The sequence below is a fragment of the Bombus huntii genome, chromosome 15, assembly GCF_024542735.1.
Source record: "Bombus huntii isolate Logan2020A chromosome 15, iyBomHunt1.1, whole genome shotgun sequence".
NCBI lineage: Eukaryota > Metazoa > Arthropoda > Insecta > Hymenoptera > Apidae > Bombus > Bombus huntii.
Genome location: NC_066252.1, coordinates 7,678,684 through 7,700,906, shown reverse-complemented (window position 1 = coordinate 7,700,906; position 22,223 = coordinate 7,678,684). Strand labels below are relative to the sequence as shown.

At 41.4% G+C, this 22,223-nt stretch overlaps 1 long non-coding RNA gene across 1 annotated transcript in view; it reads left to right on the top strand.

Annotated features, from left to right (window-relative positions):
- The first annotated feature begins 1,099 nt into the window (after nucleotides 1-1,099).
- Nucleotides 1,100-22,223, top strand: part of LOC126873638 (uncharacterized) — a 156,721-nt gene continuing 135,597 nt past the window's right edge. The window contains exon 1 of the long non-coding RNA XR_007692472.1: nucleotides 1,100-3,449. This is a non-coding gene — a long non-coding RNA (uncharacterized LOC126873638). The remainder of the gene's footprint in view (nucleotides 3,450-22,223) is intronic.

Here is a 22,223-nt window from a genome sequence, read left to right as displayed (position 1 = left end):
ATATTGCGCATTCCTGGCCGTCTATGAATTCGCCTAGGAGTCTCCTCACCCTCGAACTGTACGAGCCAAGCCTCGTCTATTTGTCAGGGAACGTCTGTTAAGGGTGACGGTCTCGATCTTCCATCGTTTATCGCGGCCGTGACGAATTTGTGCGTCGTTATTTGCTTGGTTTTATTATCTATGCCCGGTGGCCTGATGCCTTTCAGTGTCACGCCCTTGTGGTTATTGGCGCCGGGCTGGGACCGGCGTGATTAATTTTTTGACGTTTGGGGTTCGGAGTTATGCGTGAGATTTCGTGGATTTTGGAAATCGGAGATTGGTTTGGGGTGGTGATTGAGGTTTGTAGTAGGGTCAGAATGGTAGAAAATTCTTAGATCTGGTACCTAGAGATTTATGGTGTTCGGCATGGGGAATCGTTTTTAGCCTCGAATCGTTAAAGCGTGTTCTGTGTGTACGGTGAAGTTTGCAAGATTGTTCAAAGTATTATATTATAGTAAAAATTAGAATATCCATTGTATATTCTTTATATAAATTTCTGTTACATGTTAGAAAAGAGGGAAAGTACTCCGTTCTATACCTGCTTTCCCATAACTTGATCAAGACTTTTCTTCAAGCCTCTATCTTGTTTGAATTCTTTATAACTTTTTAATTATTAAAACCTTCTAAATTTCAACGAATACAGTCAATTATTACGTATATCGTACATTTGTCGAAAAGATGAAATTGAGGAAAAGTCATATTTGTGCAACGTGGCACCTGATGCAGCATCCTTATCTCGTCGATTACTGCAGATGCTCGCTTTCATCCTGAGGCCGTCGTAGTTTAAACTCGGGCTGATTTACTGTCCACCTTTACTCACCCACGTCGCGTCCGTTCTAATTGCAGGTCCGCGAGAGGAATATTTCCTGGTGCACACCCCTTGATCTTCCCACCTGCCATCGGCCCACGCGATGCTTCTGCGAGATACCGAGTTTACACGGGTGGCGGTCACCAGAACATTCGAATCAATGGGAAAGAAAAACTCTGAAGAGCCATCGTTAACGTTCGATGTCTCATGATGAATCGTTGGATGATACCATTGCGGTATACGTGAGTAGAATATATTTTGTATTTCGTTTCTTACAAATACATATATGTATGCGTTTCATTGCTTCGAGTTCTTATGAGAGATCCATTTTGGATGGATTCGCAAGGAAAAATTCTCTACTTTATCTTAGAAACTTTTGCTTTTTATATTAATTTTAGAAACTACTACCAAAGGAAATTACGTTAATTCTTTTCATGTTATTTTTATGTTCCTTATATTGTCAGTAACTATAACCAAGGAAATTAGTTAACTCTAATAAGACACTTGGATTTTTTTATATTCATTATAACACTAGAAAAGTATAATACAACTGCGCACAAATGACCGAAAAAATGTGACAGGATTAATTCTTAAATCCCTCGTCGGGCGTTCCAGATCATTTGAAACTGACCTTAATCGATCAAGGGCCAAGCGATAGTCTATCATAATTTCACGTTATACATATAAAGACCTAGAGTACTTTACATTTCTTATCGTTAGATTTTACATGTTACGTAAAAATCCTACGATTTCTATGAATTTATAGAAAATACGAAGGTGCAAAATTGCACAGAATGCACGTAACATGAAAAGTATGTAAAATATTCAAAGTATAGTGCTTCTCAAAAATATGAATTTGCATAAAAACCTGCAGTCTGCTAATCATATTCATAAAACACTTTACAGAGGACAGTACTAAAATCCTTAATCTATCTTGCGTAATGTAAATTGAATGAAAAAAATTGCAAATGAGAAGATACAACAACGTAACTGTTGGCCCTTGATGGATGAACAACCCTTAGACTTACTCCTACGCCGAAGCAGCGAATTGTTAGCCAGTCGCCCAATCGACATTCCGATTCCACCGTAATCCTCGAGGGAAACTTTTAACGCAGATTCGACGTTTCGATACCCGTTTGCTTCGTTCGTCGTTGGTTTCTTCGTAGCCGTCGTTTCCTCTCCTCGACAACCCCTAATTACGTAAAATAAAAACCGTCTGTTCGCTCGGTTCCGCGATCGGCATCGAGAACTTACCTTTTACGATTTCTGGGACGCGGACTCGCGTCGTTTTCGTTGTCGTTCTACCAGTGGAATCCGCTTGTGAGCACGTCTGCGAGAGAGGATAGACGAGTAAGCGACGACGGACAGATGAATCGAGTAGAAGTCGCGCGGGAAGCCTCGGGGAAATGGCCGAAAGGACGGCCTAATGGACAGCGCCGCGGTCAATTAGCCATCTCGGCCGCATTCGTGGTTATTAATAGCGGATCGTGATCCGGCGAGATTGAGATCTCCGACGCGACGCGTCTTCGAGAAACGTTTCAGGCTTCTGGCCTCGCGAACAGGGAAGCGAGGAGTCGCCGTTATCCAGCGAATCGAAAGGCGAAGAAAGCGTTGCCTTGGGATCGTCTTCCTCGGGACGTCTCGGATGGCTCGAACTCTTCAACTTCCGGGACTCGGCGAAGCGAATTGTCATTGTCTTTTTCTTTAAACGATTGTAATATTATCGGTGGTTAACAATTTTCAACTTGCAATCGTAGAATGTTTGACATATGTCTCATAATTTTGTCTTGAGTTTTCAACGTTCCAACTTCCGCTGAAGTGAGTGTTTATCGGTTGCAGATGGCACGTGACGTAAGTTTGATCGTTTACGCAAGTTTAGGGATACTTATCTCTTTCGAAGATTCATAGTACTTATCGTTGAGTCAGAAACGTTGAACTTTGAATCGTAAAATGTTTAATATACCTTAGGGTTATCGTTAAGTGTGCCGTCGATTTACTCGTGTACGGGGTTCTAGAGACTATCTATATTTCAAAGATCGTATCAAAGATGTTATTCTAAGATTTCAACAAACCTGAAACCTCCCCAAAACGTCGACGAAACCAACCCTGTTTACACGAACTCTGATATCGAAATATACTGAAAGTATTGTGTAAGACGCGTTCCCTGGGGGTTTCCTCGTTGCCCACGCAAAGGAACCGGAGGCCAGGCCAGTGATGGACCACCAGGGAGCCGCCACGCCCCCGGCGGGCCTCGTTTTACCCACGCGATCTTTGGTGGAGCGCGCGCGTACGCTTCTGCCCGCTTGAACGACTTTAACGCAGAGAGAGGAAAAAGGTGGTGTGGTCGGCGGCACGGCTTAACTAGCGCGCGGAATCGCGCGAACCAGCCCCGGGGGTTGGGAGAACGAGAACAAAAAAGCCTTGGAAATCAAAGGAACAGAGGGAACGGAGGGATGGTTAAGGGGTGAAACAGCGAGAGCGGCAATGGCGGATGACGACGGTGACTCGTGGCTTGGTCCAAGGATCAAGAGGCGTGTCACCCCCGGGGCGAAGAAGCGGTGTCGACGGGAGGATAATCGTCGGGTCATCGCGAAAAACGCAGGTGAATCTTCTAATTGTCCTCCAAGCTTCCGGTGAGAGTTCCCTTTTGGGGTGATAATCTGAGAGAATTCTATCTTTTACTCTGCTTCTTTTTTGTTTTTTGAGGTTGCGTATCAGCGTCACGTTCTAGATAATTTATTAATATCGTATATTAATGAAATGTTATTATTTTATATGTGTAACAATATAATATGATCTTTCTTTTTATTTAGTACATTATATACAATTTTCTTTTTTGGGATCGATGAGTTTGGGATGTTTGTTACCAAACACAATTTCACACTATCATAGTGTAGAGAGAGTTTAGAGAAAATCGTGGATCACGGTATTATAAAATTTATATCTTAGGTCATCACGCAGAACGCAATTATTATTTCCTTGGAAGCTTGACGATGAAAAAATAGGCAATTATTTTCTAAATTCTCCATTCTGAATTTCTTATCATTTTCTTACTGCTTTCGATATGATATCTTTTTATGAAGTATAAGAATATTGTATCACAATATACGTGTATCATATAAACATATTATACATAGTACAATATATTCTGTGCTTAAACTTCTGCTTCCTTACATTGAACTATATTTAATATTCTATTTCGTTTAGCTCTCCTTATTTTTAATTTATAAGACACATTCTTATAAATGAAATTTATAAAATAAATTAAATTCTTATAAATTATCTTTGCCATATAATTTAGCAAACATAATTCATTATGTTAAAATACTCATATTTCTTCTTAAAAGATAATAGACAATATTCTCTGAAGTAAACAATGTTCTTCAGGTTCGGGTATCTTAGGGGTGGTTTTTCAAAGAGTTTCATAGATATCGGTTTTCGATTGCTTCAGCAGGTGTTATAACTTGAATAGTATAATTGAATAGCTTTAGTAGAATAAGAAGTTTGACGGCTCGTTTTTTGGCTAATTAATTCGCAACGAACTTGCTCTCCTTTAGTACCCTGAATGATGGCCAAACTTACCCTTCTTAGTGGCCAAGTTTCCCCTCTTTCTCAATACGTTTCGAAGATTACGCGCACTCGAAAGGAACCGCGATTTTCGCTAATTACCGCGGCTAATTGTACGACTGTGGCTTTTTCCATCAGCCTCTTGAAACTTGTACTATTTCGAGGAGATGCTTCTTATTTCTACGAAGTGTAATATGGTCTAAATCTTGGCTCGGTCATTTCCAAAGGTAAACGGAAATATTTTCGGTCAAAATGTGGCCGAATCCTTCTTCAAAGATTTTACAAAATATTTTCTACGTTGAACGTCTTAAATTAAATTGCGTAATGTAACGATGTTGATATAACAATATAAAATACATAACATGTAACGATATGAAAGTATTAATTGCGGTATGATATTGTACTTTAGAATGATGAATCTTTTGGAGAGTTAAAATAATTAATCGTGGTAAGGTGTTGAACCTCAGAATGACGAATTGTCCAAAAAAAAATATTCTTCGTTGCCGATTTTCTAAAGGCCATAGAAACAAACGTTGAACCTCCGAATACTTCAAAAACGCAATATTCGATAAATTACAGATCTGAAAGAAATAAAAGAAATAAAATGAAATAAAAGTGTCTTTTAACAAACATGAAGTTCGATTATATACAACTGGAATAAAATTAGAAATAATTCCAGAAATAATTTTATTAACAAGATGTGGCAGTTTAGTTTACCTCTCTCTTGCAATTACAAACAGTCATTAGTATATTTTCTCGGATTTTCTCGAATGACGAATAGTATAACAAAGAAACAATTTTAATATTTTAGACGTGAATATAAAGATTTATATTCAAGATTCATCAAGTCTGGAGGGAAAATCCACAGATACGAGCGTAAAAAGGACACCGATAGTTCCATCGTATGAAGCGTGGAAGAAGTGGGTCACGGTTGGTCAGTGTGAAAAAAATGAACGAGAAATCGAGGCACCACGAGCGACGAATTCGTGGCTGAGAGGACCAGGCTGCAACCGGTAATTGCGCGCGATTTTTATGCGGCTTCGCTCGAGTCCAGGTCCACCTCCTCGTTTTCTAAGGTAGCATTTCTCGGCTATTCCGTGGAAACGAGATAATCGTAGTGCCATGCTGCCACGACCGAACGGTGACCGATCCTCGTAAAACTGCTTCCTGAGCCGTTCGCGGAACAGCCATCCAACAGTCTGCTACCATTTTATTTCTTCGTCCTCTTTTCTACTTTGACAAATTCGCGACATTTAAACGTCTGTTAAACGTGGTTCCTAACAAGTTTACACGACGATGTTAATCGTTGTTTAGCTGTTATATAAAAAGTAATTAATTTTGTTCCGTAGATATCTCAGATTGTGTACATTTTTTAAAGTGTTTTAAGATATCTGTAAGATACCAAATGTCGTGTTTCTCAGTTTGGGTAGAGTCACATTTCTAGAGCGTGTAATTTATGCTTAGAAATGGTGCGGTAATGATTAATTAAAATGTTAAGAGTCGCCTTAGGTGAGAGGTAAAATCGGACAATTTTTGAGTTACATCTATGATCAGTTACATCATTTCGCATCTAGCTTTTGGAACGATATTATAAAATCTTCTATAGATTCTTGTTTTGTGAGATAATCGGTAGTGAATTATCATTTGATAAAAGAACTTCGAAAGAAGATGTAGCTTAATTCGTCGATTAAAATTCATAGACACAAGCGACTACAATTATTAAATCTATTAGCAGCGATAAATTTATGACTCATGAATTGTAACATTTCGTTAATAATGTTAGTTCAATTGTGCAAGAACCCTGAGGGTCTATTTCTCAATTATTCTAAATTTGTTGCACATATTTTCTTATTCTTCTTGAAAAATTCAATTGATTTTTCTTGGAATTTTCTTTCCTTCCTATGAGTCACTAGAATGTTTCAAAGGCTATTGTAATGTTCGTTTCTCATGAATATTCCGGGCTTGGTGGTGTATTATGGTTAGGAGGCACGATCGCACGTTCGAGAATGTAGATTTTGATTTAATGGCGGACCCAACCGCGCGTTCTGAACCGATGATGTAATTCTACCAGCTCCAACAGAACGTTGTCCGTAAAAAAAAGAAAAAAAAAAAGAAAAAGGAAAAAGAGAACGAAAAGGACAGGAAGGAAGAAAAAGAAACGTTCCTCTGGAGTGACTGATTCTGTCTCATTCCCACAGTTTCTCGTGCTCCATAAAATCGAACAGATACTTTTAAAAACTGACCAAATTCTTGGAGTTCTCTGTATTTGTACATATTCGTATCGAACACGTTGAAGATTCTCTTTTCCAATATGTTAGACCACCCAACAGGATGTTTCACGTTATACGTATAGTTTATTATTGCAGAAATGTCTAGTCATCAGATTACACGTAACGAGCAAGCAAATCTTGGTAATTAATAATGGATTATTTGTTTGTTGCTTACACGAGGACCACAGGCGAAGGACGTGATTATTCCATTCATGGCTGGTTTTCCCAGTAAAATCTCATCGAGTAGCTATAAGGATGTAGATATCTTAAAATTAGAATTATTAGAGTAAAGCTATTTAGTTTATTCTAAATCTAATTTAGTTTAGAATTTAAGAGAGTAATGAGGACACGAATTAAACAATCTATTTCCAAATATAGTTCCCAGAAAAAGGTGATTTATAACTAAATTTAGCAAACCACAAAGAAAATTTACCATGTAATATGACCCAAATATCTCACTGTCTCAAGAATCCCTTACTCTGTTCTTAATTTCAAAAGTGATTTTAAGCAATACAAGAATTTTGATAATATCCATAGGGTTGATCGACGATAATTTGGGTTTTTCAATTATTCAATTGGGTTTTTCAATATATAATTTAAAACAAATTCCTCTATGTCACTGAATATTCTTTCACGCGTTCTTAGACTTTTCTCGAAACGACTGAGCTTCCACGGTGGACAAAAGATTTAATTTTCTGGACCGTGCTGGGTCGGGTGTCACGATACACAGCAGAAAGAGAAAGGCTCGCGAGGAGCGGAAGGCGCCGCGTTAATTGCACTTCGAAAAATCGTAAAATGCAAATGAACGATCTCCTCGTGGATCCGCGAGGCCTTCCATTGGCAAATTGCGAGAGAAGGCAGCGCGCGCGCGCGACGTGGCGCCCAAGGTGGTCGAGTAATTTTGCTTTCTTCTATCTCTTTTACTCTTCTTCTTCCTTTTCATCCACGTGAACCAGAACCAGAGGAGGAGAAAAAAAAGAAAGTAAACGAAAGAGACAGAGAGAGAGAGAGAGAGAGAGAGAGAGAGGGAGAGCGTGCGCTTCGCCATTCAGAAGAGTGGAGTTTGGCTGCGGGACATAAAAATGTGTTGATTATATGTTGCCGCGGTTCCTCGAGCCCGTGGTGTCGTTAAGAAAACACACGACCTGCTGATCCGGCGAGTCGTTAAACGGTGAGATGTTCGAGGCTCTGCCATTAGCCGGATGACGCCGGTCACCGGCCACCATGACGATTATGGCCACGATAACGACGCCGGCGATGACGTTTGCCCCTCTTCGCGCTGGGATCCCGGCTTTTCGACTCGGCCCCATAGGTGGCGAACGGGCCACGAACTTTTCCGTACTTTTGTGGATCTCGAGGAATTCGGATAACATAGTTCTCTTGGAGGAAAATTTGTATAGTTGATAACGATCTTCTTTTACGTTTTTAAAAACATTCACACATTAGATACATTAGAAGATACTGTCCTGTTGGTGGACATGGGCGACTCTGGAAAGACAGTTCTTTTGGAGGAAAATTATTACAGTCGGTAGAGTGTGATTTCCCTTCATATTTTTGACTACATACACGTACCACCCCATTAACAGATTTGAAGAATCGTGAGAAGAGAGTTCCTTTGGAGGAAATTTTTCTGCAGCCGACAATAATTTTCTTTCATATTTGATCACGTTGCGATAACGCCATGTTCTCCAAAATCTCTACCAGGCCCCGTGTCTCGCCAAGTATAATCCGAATGAACGCGCGACCTTGCTCAATTAACCCGAACCACGTCATCTGTCCGTTAGAATTATGAGCGTCGCGAAGATCTCGAATCTGACGACTCATAAATCGTGCGCAGTCTCTCGGTATTGGCCGTTAATCCTAGTGTAGCTAATGAATCGCGAGAGGTACGGGTCCATGCCAGCCCCTGGGGCCCGGATGTGGGCCTCTCGACCGTGCCACGTCCGTCCTGGGTCCGTCTGTGTGGCTCTGGACGATTCCAAATAAATAAAAGGCAATAAGTGCGGGGCCCCGCGCGCGCGAAACCCGTCATTACGCGAGGCGGGCCCGGCTTGTTAGCCCTCTGGGGCCCCGCTGACCATGTTGAGCCGCTCATTCAGCGCCCCTTCTCGTAGGAGAGCTGGCGCCTGCGCCGTTAAAATTGCCCGAATTTCGGGGAATCCTCGCTGTATGCGCGAGGATCGTCCCTCGTTTTCGACTTTCGTTCATCCCTCGCGCAACGCACGCCTCTCCGCGCGTCCATTTTTCTCTAGTTTTAGAGTCGCGCAGCTTGTTGTTTTAACGGAGTTCAGGGATCCGAGTGATGTTCATTGATAATTTGCCGCGCTAACCTGGCACCGGTTCTGCCTGCCTCCCTTTATTTTTTTTCTTTCTTTCTCGCTGTATGTTGTTGTTCTTCTTCCTCTTCGTCTTTTCGTTGGTTTTATTTCGGGTGCTTTTTGGGGCTCCTTTTGGATGGCTCTGGTTGTAGTTCGTTGAGAAGAGGTTTGTGAATGGAAAGATTACGGTATCCTCGGAGCAGGAATTTATTAGGGTCTCGCCATTTCGAGCTTGTGATTGGTTATGACGTAGAGGGTGGTTTTATTGGACGTTTGGACACTGGCACGTTTCTCTATCCTGTTTATGTATTTGTTTCATTATAGCGTTAGATACGCGATATTCTTCTCGAGCTACCTTAAAGTTGCACTTGTCTAATGAAATCTATGGCATGGAAATGAGCTTCTTATGGTGTCGCGTGAGCCTTGAGATGTCCAGGTGACTGGTGTCAGGATAATACGCACCCTTAAACAGAGGGTTGAGAATCATAGTACGTCATGAATCGTGACATAAATCAATTCGTTGCTATTTTTGAAAAAGCCATCGTATTTTTTCCAATCACGATTTAGCATTTAGCATTACATATTTAGTGTTTCATTTTTATCTTTATTTGATATCGGAGTATAAAATCTAAAATTAAATAATTTGTCTAATCTAAAGTCTCGTGTTTCATCCATAATATGGCGATTATCAGTTAAATAGATCACAGAGTATTCCTAAAATTTGCGATTGTGTCTGATTGTGAGATCTCGAAGAGACTGTCAGGGTCAGAATTTATTAGAAGTGGCTATTTTATTCTTTGTAATGAGAGTTAAAACACGTATTCGACCCGATTAGCTGGTTTACCCAATTTACGACGATCGAGCAGCGTCTCACGCATGTAAATCGCTCCAGCTATCGTGCCAACTCGCGCTCCCTACCATCGCCGATTTGGAAGCTGCCGTAAGAATGGCCGCGACAAATCGACCGTTTGCCTCTTGCTTCCTCGAGTTCCTACGGTTCACGAGACAATGCCAAAATTTGTGTTTCTAAACTATCGTGTTATATTCCGAACTAAAAAATTTCCGAAGAAGTTCATTCTACTTGATTTTTGAGTTTATAACGTGTAACAAATTTTTAGTATTTGTTAAATCTTCGCAGACTTTGTCCACGTAAGCGCAAACCCGTGGATTATATCGTCTGATGATCCAGGATTCATATATCGAGAGTATTAAAAGTCTTAATATCTTCTCGTAAAGAGTTAAGAAACACAATGAATATTTGATTTATTTTTAATTAATTTTGAAAAGTGGCATAAAATGGTACAACTCTCTTTAGGAGAAGTTTCTTGGAGCTTAACGCGTTGACTGACACGCGAATTTTGCCCACGACGTCGCGATAGATCGAAATATGCTACGCCACGACGTATAATTTTTGCAAAATATTACATTTTCAACGTATCGTCGAAGATTGTTTAGTCCATGAAACATATCTTATGGTACTTGAATCGTCCTAAAGAACGTAGTAACGTAAGTCACCGATGACCATCGCGATGATCAGCGTATCGATAAATATCCCATATCTACGTACGTCAAACAATCCGAGCTAAGATCTGGTTGGAAGCGATCGAGACGGTTCCTGGCCGGGCCTGGAGGAAGCTAAACGCGCGGCGTAGGAGTCGTTGCGGCAGCCGATGGTAATGGCTAATGACTGGTAATTGGACAAAGCAGCCGCAAATTGGACCACCGGCCAAGAGGTCGTCAGGTCGCCGGACGCTAATCGTCATCCTTGTTATTTGCATCTGCCGATACTCGCGTTTGGTCCACATACGTAATACGTGTACTGCCTCTGTGCACGTTACGCAACCTCGCCGATGACAGAAATAGAGATGACCGGACGGCGTCTATTCGAGGAGTCGACGGCTGTCGCCTCCTCGCGTCACAGATCATCTTGTAGATCCTTTGAGATCCGCTTCTTCTTGCCTGGCTGTAAGACTCGCGATCTTGCGAGGCAATCGACTGAGAATTTCCTCTGTGTTTGGTTTTGCACGCTGAGACGAGGTTCGTTCGGAGCCATTTAGACTGTGTTGCTTCTTTCGGAACGCAAAAGTTGGACAAGAAGCTTCTTGACATCGGCGTTACACGCCTCCTGTGCCGTCTAGTACAACGAGGAACTCTGTTTGACGGTGTTTAAAGATTAATCTACGAAATGAAGGCTTGAGGAAATGCTTGACTGTTTGGTCAAATGGTAACTGTTTGATGTTTGTTGATGTTTTAAACGGGTCGATGATGCTTTAGAGCACGGCGATGGTGGGATGATTCTGATTTGGCTGAAAAGTCGAAGGGAAATAGATGGTTGCGATCTATGATTGATTTTAACAGTTCAATTCACGATTGAGATTTTAGATGTTTTAGACTGGTTGCAGATGCCTTAAAATGTGAAGATAGTTGGTCCAATATGTTTGGAGAATCGAAAGGGAAAAGATGATTACAATCTGTGATCAAATTGAAGAGATCGATTCATGGTCGAGATCTTAGATGTTTTAGACTGGTCGCAGATGCTTTAATTTAGAATGCGAAGATGGTAACATTTTGGATTCTGATTTGGTTGAAAGGTAAAAGGTGGTTGTAATCTATGATTGAATCTAATGCTTCAATTTATGATTGAGATTTTAAATTGTTTAAACTGGCTGCAGATGCTTTAGAACGTGACGATGGTTAATCCAATATGTTTGAGAAATCGAAAGGGAAAAGATGATTGCAATCTATGATTGAATTTAATAATTGAATTCATGGTCGAGGATGCAGGTATCTTACACTGGTTGGAGATCTTTTCGAGTTTGATGGTGGTGGTACGATTCTGACTTGATTCAAAGGTTGCAAGGGAAACTCGACAGTGACCTGTGATTGAACTTAATAGTCGCATCGATGATCGAATTTTGGCGAAAATACAGTCAAAATACAGTTAGAACTTTTCTTCAAACTTCTATATATAGTCGTAATCATCAGGATTATGTTGTCTATGATTTATATCTTCGACGCATTGATCGAGATAATGACGCACACGGTACGTCGATTAAATTATCGAAGTAATGCTTCGTGTTTCTGTTTCGCTATTCCCGTTTTCGTTTACCTACGAAGGCGAATAAAATAGCGAATAGCGCGTTAAAACAAATGTAATTGACAACTGGACGCGACGCGATCAAGATATTGGCGCATCTGGCCATCTCGATGCATCGCGAATCCAATTGATCGCCGGGCAATTGCGATGTTAGAATCGACGCGACATTTATTAATTACGAGCGGCGTTCTCGTTACGATGCACGATATTATCATGGATCGTGGTTCGACCAGTCATTTTCAACCGCGATCGATCGTAAACCTCTGTGGAACACGATCGTTTAGCGTCGATCATACTTGGGACCAGCTTCTACATTCGACGATCATTGGATTTATAAAAACTTTCGATTGAAACAGGCACGGTTACTCTTCCTCTTTGGATGTTCGTAAGCTGCCATTGGTTCGTCCAAACGAGATGCTGCTTCGAGATCATCGTGCAGGTTCTAATTACGGTAATGAGGCAGCAGGGAATCACTAGCTCTTTCATTGTAGCGATAGCTTTGAGACCAGAGCAAAGTGTTTCGTAGAGATTGACCAGTGTTTGGTAGAGAAGAGTATAGCAATTTTTTGTTGCTTGTAGAAATACAGCGATACGTAGAGCGAGGATGTTCAAGGGGATTATAAGAAATTGAAGAAATTTAGAAGAAGTAGGAACTGACGAGAAATGTGAAGATTTCTATAAGAAATTTAGGATACTTATAAGAAACTTAATGAATTTATAAGAAACTTGGGGAATTTAAAAAATATCGATGAAACTTATAAGAAATTTGAGAATGAGAAATACTAATTTTTATCAAATTTAAGGATAGAGATGTGCAGGAATATAAAGACTGCGCATAGTGTAAAGAAATACATAAAATATTATAAAATTAATAACATTGACACAAACATGTGCAGTCTAGCGATATGTAACAAGCGAATATAAGGCGTGCTGCTGTAATTTCTCTTGAATTTTACATGTAAAATGTCATAGGTAGAATTACATGAAAACGAAGTTGGAAACAGTAGCCATCGCTATCTTTAGAGGTTGGTAGTCGTGTCGGTCTGGCTTGGCCTAGCACTTTGAGCTCGCCACGGGAGCCGCTCTCGATCTGATAAGATAAAACCGCGTCACCCTTTCTCCATCCCCTTACTGGGACATTTTATCCTGGTCCATCGAGTCATCGAGTTACAAGCGCGTCACGGCGCAGCTTCTCTGCGTCGTCGACGACGCCGTCGTCTACCGATCGCTCTGAAAGATACGATGATCTACGTGGCGCAGCTTGCTCGACGGTTTTGCCAGCCATCCACTGACTCGCGATGCTTCTGGTTGCTCAGTTAGAACCTGAAAGGTTCGACTTTCATCGACTTCTTCGTTTCGCTAATTACGTTCAATGATATTGAAAACAGCTGCGTATCGTGCTATTTATTTCGCCAACTTTCTTTCCGAGATCGATGACGAGAATCGACGTTGACGAAAATTGTGAAAGAATTGGTAGAATTGTAAATAATTCAACGTTCACAGCGATTATTATAATACGTGACAATTATTCGAGAAAAGTTAGGAATTAGAATCGACGATGGATTAAGTCGTTTAAACGAAATAGTTTCAAGCTAATTTCACGAGTCCTTGAAAAATCTTCGAACAACCTAAAACCTCTCCGAAGAAATCAACTTACCTCGCGGACATCGCTAAACGAACTTTGGATCGACATTCAAAGTCTATCAGAATATGTAGCAACCCTGGCTGCTCTATACTATAACCAAGAGGGACTAGAACTCCCCCGATGGTGGAAACTGTCGAAGCGAATTTGTTCGTGGCACAAAAGGTCCCTGGCGTGGTGGAAGCCGGTGGACAACGAGGCACAAGCACGATTAGCGTTAATATCGAAAATGGGCCGTGGAACGAAGAACCGAGGGACGATCGAAGGGACGGAAACCAATCAGGATATATACATCCATCGTGGTGGCCAAGGGATTCACTGGCTGCCGTGACCGCTAAAAGATTACTTACTTGACCTAATACCTCTCCACCGGTTGCATCGCGAGACCCAAGCCGGTTACACAACCACACTAATCTATTCCGCCATCGATCCTCCGCTAAAAGACTCGTACAACACCTCTTCGAAGATGGAGCACGGAACAAGAAGACTTTTTTAATGGTAGAAGGTGTTTTCTCGAGAAGATACAAGATAGAACGTTTAAAGCGTAAGAAATCGATGATAAAAGACGGGTTTAAATTATATGTTGAAATTTCGTACACAGTGACAAAAGGAAATTTATCAACAATTATTACAGTTGGATTGTTAAACATGGACTCGTATATAACAAGAACAATGAATCGACGCGTGTATTGTCTCGAACAGATATCCAGAAACGTAGGAAGATACGCAAGATAGTTGAAGAGTTATCAACGTTCGTACACGAATATCAGCTTTAAAGCCAAGCGTGTTCTGTCTTCAAAAACGTCACATATGAACCGCACACGGATCAAATTCTACTTGAAATAGTATCTCGTGCAACATCGTCAATTTTCTTTTCTTTTTATTTCGCGAAGTCAACCGATTTGACAAAGAGGCTGATATACGAATAAGGCCATATAGCAACTCACAATTGCGAGCAATATAGAAGCATCGCTTTCCTTATCGCAAGAATAATCCTTGCTCCGGTTGATACCAAAGAGGCACGAAGCAGAATCATTCTGCTCGGGAGTTGCACGATCTCTTCCACTTCCTCTCGGTTGTTCGTCCGAGGAAGCCGGTGTTCATAATGCAATCGGTGCGATGCCCATCACGAATCAGCGTGCCGCAGCCGGACGATGCGACGTGCGTAGGAGCGACGTGATCCTTTGATCCTTTGCCGGCGGGTAGGTACGTGCGTCCACGGCGCGCTATTAACCACGCTCGTTTTCTCCTTTACGCGGCGAAATTCGGTGAAAGGTCTCGCGTCTATCCGCCACGAGTCGCTGTAGGAATACCTGCCACGATCCTCTCTAACCGAACACGATCGACCACGAGGGCCCAGGTGACGAGAAACCAGCTCGATGCTAGATGTCGCGCGATCGTGACCGTCATCCAAACGCGACGATGACGAAACAGACACACTGTGTACTCGTGCGTCGTCCGCCCCTAATGCGATCGTTCGCGTCGATACCGATACCAAACGATACCAAACACGCTCGTAGAATACTAGAAGAAGCGGATACCAGAGGCAGTGAAACGCAGGGAAAAAGGGAGAGCTGATTTTAGGTTGTTAAGAGCCGTTTGGGACTCGTGTATAATTGTACGCCGGCTATAATCGATGAGTGATCGCTAGGACCGGGTGTCCATATCAAGTGGATGGACCTTTCAAGACGATGTTATTAGGATTCAGGGACTATTGTCGATGGCTAATTGATAGGTTAAGGTGTTACGTTGGTAGGCTAGGTGGTCTTTAATTGGAAGTCGTTTTCGAACCGAGAAAATTTATCGAGTTAATTGTGGATGCCTTTAGTCGTGCATTTTAGTATCGAATTACGTGCTTTTAATAGTTAATGGTATTTAGTAATATGGCGACTTAATTGGTTGTTGCTACATCAGAGGATAGATCTTGTGTCGCTGTATGGCAACAGATACCTTTTGCTTCTCTATCGAAGATTGGTCGCAATTGGACATTTCTACATTGAAAAATTTTCAAAATTGAAATATTGGATTATATTTGTTTGTTACTATCTGTATCGTTCTCGATATATTCGGCATTATTGCGTAATAATGGAAAAAATGTGTTCCGGTTATTTGTTATTTTACAAACTTACGAGTTCCAAAGTTTCGTAATCTCAGGATAGAATGGAACAATTTAACAAAGGGATTTCTTCGTTGGAAAAATACAAACGAGAGAAGATCGTAATGATTGAGCGAAAACATCGATACTCAGAAGCGAAAACGGTCATGTTCTGCTCTAGTTTCTCACGGAGCTCGCACGTACGATACGTTACTTACATACGTATCACGAAAACGAGGCTGATTTATGGCACGACGGATCAGGAACGAACGGGAGGAGAAAAACCAACGGACAGCATCGGGAATTGCGGAGTTTCTTGCGGCTAACGCGGCGTGCACCTGCGAAACGTTGGAATTTTGCACGAAATTGGAAATCCACCCGAAAAAGTCGATCCACCGTCTTGGAGTAAGCGCCGCGTGAGAAATTGCTGGCCAGTGAAAGTACTCGGCAAATTGAGTGCCCTTTTCTGTGCGTATTCAACGTGGAATTAGCTTCGGGCCTCTTAAATCCAATTTAAAAGCCATCGTTTATGCAACAATCGTTTTCGACTATTTAGAAATCAGTTTCATTGATATTTTAATCCTCGTTCGTGATAAATGTAAAAAGTTGGTATAAATAGTAACGGTAAGCGCGAAAAATTATCGAAATTTTTAAAAATTATCGTGTTGCTTGCGATCTTGAATTATGAAATATTAACTCAACGCAAAATTCCCTAACGAGATAATAAGCAGCGTTTGATTTGGAACATTCCTCTAATTACAGAAAATTCTCTCGAATAGATCTTCTTTCAAACAAACTAAATCAAACGATACAAATTCCTACTACTTTGGTGTCCGATATTCCCATAGTAAATTAACGGGTATCGTTTGATTTCTTAAAAATCATTCATCCAAATGATTCTCAAGAAGGAACATTTTTCAAACTATATAAAATTTTTAATGAATCTTCCTCTGAGCCTTCCTGAACAATCTAAAAAACCTTACCACTTCAAGCAGTGAAACAACAATTAGCATCCAATTTCCCAAGAATCATGCAATCTATTATGCAAGAGTCACGCAAAGAATCACCCAAATGATCCTCAAGAAGGAACGTTCTTCCATCTACGCTAAAGTTTCTCTAATAAATCTTCCTTCAAACCGTTTCAAACAATCTAACAAACATATTCTTACCGCTTCAAGCAATGAAACAACAATTAGCACCCAATTTTCTACGAATCGTGTGATCGATTATGCAAGAGCCACGCAGACAATCCTTCCAAATGATCCTGAAGAAGGAACGTTGCTCCATCTAGACGAAAGTTCCTCTAATAAATCTCCCTTGAAACCTTCTGCAACAATCTAAAAAGTAGTTTCACCGCTTCAAGCAATAAAACAACAATTAGCACTCAATTTCCTAAGAATCGTGCGATCGATTATGCGTGAACCGCGCAAAGAATCAGCCAAACGATGCCCCATCAAACGAGATCGAACCGCGTAACAGTGTCTCCAGCAAAAGAAGAAAAACAGCGAGATTGTACGATCCGTAGCCAGATTGACTTGACGACAAAAAGCGACGAAGAGCCTCGTGGCCGGAGCAAAACGCTACCAGACCCGTCCACCGACTAATTACAACAGCCGTACTCGCCAATCAACGCAGTGCCGCCATGTGTGGTCCTGATGTTATCGCCGAGTTCCACCGAGAAACGGTATCATAACTATTCATGAAGGATGATCGACGGGGTGGTGGTTGATCAAGGGGGTAGCTTAAGGAAGAAAAGGGGGCCGGTACCGAGAGAAAGAGACGATTTCGCGTTTGTACTCTGGCCGCACATCCGGCGGCCGACGATTCTTGCGGATCCGCCAGGACAATGCGGCTCCTTTTAATCCTTTCTTTTCTCTCTCTCTCACTCTCTCGCTTTCTGGCTGCGCGTATGTGTGTGAATTTCTTTTTTCCCTTTGCTCCTTCTGGTTCTTTTGGTTCCCTCGGTCGTCCCTCTCTTCGTGTCTGGCCTTCCTTCTCTTCCTATTCTTGGTCTTTTCGCGTCCGGGTCGTGGCGGGTCCCGCGGACTCTCCTCTCGGCCAAAGTCCGAAAGGACGCGAGCAACAGAAGCCCTCGGGGGACAAACAGAAGTATGATCCAACATGAAAGGGCGCCGACAGACCGGCAGAACTGTTGTCCCCCGGCGTACTCAAATTTGGATTTATGCAGGACCAGGCCCCCGCTTGTTTGCCACGCATGCAAATCGCCTCTACTATGACGCCGACAACCGGAGGATATCGGCTGATATTACGCAATAGCGTGCTGTTCGAGTCTGATATCCAGCTGGAAATTTTCGATTCATACGATGGTGGTAGACTTTCTACATGGATTGGGCCACTGCAGCGATAGAGCGCAGGGGTACGAGGGATTCGAGAGAGATGTGCCGGCGGAAAAACGTTTTCAGCGACAATCGTTACACGAGTATGCTCTTTTGCCACAGTTATAATAGAGAAATTGGACATTTTCGATGGAATCTTTTAACTTCCTTTAGGAAGTCGAGCGATTCCACGGATTACGTGGATTGCAAATTTTATGGTGCCCATCATCGCGCTTGATGTGTTGTGCGCGTCGGTGTGTTATTAGAAAATAATTCTTACAAATCAGTTATCTTCTTTTTTATAGCTATAGTATAGAAATTGAAGATTCTTGTTTTCAATGGAAGCAGACATTTTTAACTAACGAATGTTTTTCTTACGAACCCTTCAAAATTCATGTTATACTAACTTTTTTCAATTGGGAATAATATCCCGCTACCTCGTCAGAAGAATCACCTCGTGTTCATCTGTAAATAAGTAAACCACACCCGGTGTAGCTATTTTTCTTCGCATCTACCAATGTTTGCGCACCAACGATAACATCCATATCATATCGTCCGATAAAACCCATTCCATTCGCCATATATCCTTCTCTACTCGAGAACCAATCTGACGTGCCGCGTTTATTGATTCGAAAGTTTGCAAATAGCCAAGTCGGAAACCAAAATCGCTGTCTTCAAACTGCTCTAACATCAGCACCCGATTCCTCGTTGCACAAACACCATCAACCGCATTTACACTGTCCATACGACCCTGCAGGATCTCTTGGTACATGAAGCAACTACGAAAACACACACAGAGGGGGAGAGATAGAGAGAGAGAGAGAGAGAGAGAGAAAGAGAGAGAGAGAGAGAGAATCCCATTCGTTCACGTTCCCCGTCAGTTTCAGTACATATTTGTTCGAATCTGCGGAATCGCGGTCAGTTTACCGGACACCGGGGGCATATATTCTTTTACGTAGCGTTCGTCCACGTGATCGCGATACCGATTCCAGCACCCCCGTGGATTCCCGCGGGAGCAGCAACGGGTTAAGTGTTTGCGGTGGTTTGGGATCGTTGGTTAGGTGAACGGAACCAGCGGCCGGTTCGACGGCGGAAAATTAGCTTCGTTAGCTGATCGAGTTAGCCTCGGCACTCGCGGTCACCACTGATTAGAACAAACTGACCGGCCTACGCTGCCTGATTGCGAAACCTGGGGACAGGGATGGTCCGAAGGATCGGTGACCGCCGGGCATACCATGTAAGAGACCGTTTCGTCACCCGTGCCATAATGTTCGTTCGAATGTTTGCTTCTTTAATCCCTCAATGTACGATCTTTTTCCAGCTAACTAACCAAAATCGCACAGTTTTATATGCACGATCAGGCGAATAAAACATAAGAGGCGTCATCGTACGATCGTACCAATTATCTCGTAGGTGAAGTCGTTTAAGAAATACGGTCAACCCTGTGCTTTTTATGGCACTTCATGTTTTGTTCAAACCGATGATACGTTTTGACGTTGGAAAGATCGTGTGGAAAACGATCAAAAGAATTTGAAATCGAACACACAGGCCAATTATGGAATCCAAGTACACAGGTGAAACGATCTATCGCCGAAAGTGGTCGTTAAATGAACTCGAGCTATAGACCGGACCGGAAGCCGGCAGCATTTCCGTGTGTAACAAGGATAACTAGCGGGTCGATGCGATCAGCTGCGTTTCACGTGTAGATACGGAATTCCCAAAGGTCTATCGATGAGCGCCGATCATAAATGCACCAGCTAGATCCTGGAATCGGAATGATAGGACACGTTTTAGCAAAAGGGACGCGTCTTTGCGCTTAATTCTCCGTGGCCGATCGAGCGGTGCTCGTTTATGGCCGTGTTCGACGGTCAAGTATTGCCAATTAGTCAAGTCGAACCGCTCGAAGACGCTTCTGTCGACGGCCTTTGCCGGATCGCATGAATAGACGAGGTACCATTCATGGGATGCCATCAGTGCACCGAGTAGAACGACGCTGGGTCGTCGCGAATGAAAATTCGATCGAGTGCTCGTTGCTTTTATTTGGTTTAAGCATTCGCGAGTCGAATTTTGAATTGGTAATTGAGGGGATAATGGCGGTTCAGAGTATCGTGGAAAAAATGGTCACGATGCATCGAAGACTATTATTTTCTGTCTTGAAGCTTCCCGTTAATCGAAGGAGCAGATAGATATTTCAGACGGTTTGCTGACTAAAGCAATTCATGTTGTAATATGAAATTCTTTTTATTTTATGTACAAATATTCACGTATTGTGGAATTTTGTATTTTGAAGCGTAGCATTCTTCTGTCGTATTTGTATCGATCGTTAAGCAGAGAGAAATATCGATGTCGTACAATTAGACTGCAGATTTTTATGCAAAAAACGTGCAAAAAAATAACGTGGAAAAATATAAAAAATATTATAAGTGAATTATACTTGTTATTAGATTTAATGAAATAGAATGGATGAAATAAATGTTTGCGTAATACTTTTTTGATTATATTAATGCAACTATGAAACTGTATAGGAATCCATAGTCAATGCATTGTAACTTCATTTATTTCTTCCATAATTGTTTCATACAAGACTGAAAGATAAATGTATCAAAAAAATCAGCAGAAAATATTCAAAACCTATCTGTTTCAAGATTTTCATCTCCTATTACCAAATTATTCGAATATTCACGAATGTTTTTACAATTGTCGTATACGGAACGAACAATAGAAAATGCGAATGATTTACGTAGTGTTCCCTCGTGAAAAATTAAAAATCCAAAAACAATCGGTGAATCTTAAACGTTCTACGATATGAGACGCGTGCATAGGAAGGTAACTGGTAATACTTGCACCTCGAGTGACCGTAAACGATCTACGTTCGCCAGAATGGTAGCTGGAATTAAGGTTGATCGGGTCAGCCCCTTGTGGTCGCGTCGGAAGTAAACATTCGTTGCACGTTTCCACGGTCTGGATTCGCAGGAGGTCTCGAAAGAAGCAATATGAATCATTGGAGAACGGGCAAAAATAATTCGATGGATTTATAGTCGGTACTTATTAGGAAAATGCGACCAACTTGATTGGATGGACCGTTCAATCAGCACCGGTGGAAATAATGGCCGATTACGACGTCGATGAACGTTCCCCACTCCCCTTTCTAACCCTTTCGACAGTCTTACGAATTCTTATTCTGTTAATGATCGTGAAAGTTTTTATTCAGATACGTATAATTTTGTGTGCTAGTTTGTCCACGTAGTTTGGAAGTACGTGTTGCTCGACGTTTCGAAAAACAGATGAATGTAACTGTTCCATTGGCAGTGTGGTATGGAAGATGGCGAGACAAAGGGGGTGCTGAGACGCGTGCAAATATATATCGACGAAGATCCTGGAAATCGTTTATTAAATAAATCTAGAACTATTTTAATATGAATTCTAAGTGTAACCTTAGTGTTCCTTTACTTTTATTTCGGCGATTAAGATCCAGAATTCTCAACAGTTTTGGTTAAATTCAACTTTAATATCGGAATTCTGTTATTTAACATTTTAAATAGTTTTACGAATCGTCGTAACATAAAAGTTTTTAAGAGTTAAAAAGACTTTGAAAGTTTTGGATAGGTTGGTAGAAAAGGTTTTTACCTTGAGATTGCGATATGTGGAATTTTTGTAAGTTTTAGGGATAATTCTAATGGAGTTCGATGGAGTTTTACTTTTAAGATCGTGATAACTTTTTTATTTGATTGTGTTTGACTTTAGTAAAAGATGAATTTTTATATTCTGTGATTTTGGATTTCTCAATTTTTATTTTACGGAAGATTAAAACAAATTTAGCTTCGTTTGGGTTTTAAGAAGTTGTAGAGGTCTATCGTTCGTATAAATCGTTAAGTATCGCTTACGACACGTAACGTTCTAATATTCTTAAGAAGATTTGACGTTTAACCATAGCTCAGGACGAGAGATTTTTAAAGATTCTTATATTGCAAAACTTTTACTTTCTCATCTTTCCATCTCGTACTCTGAAATTTCTACAACGAATCTCTCATCCCCTATTTAGTTACGTTCC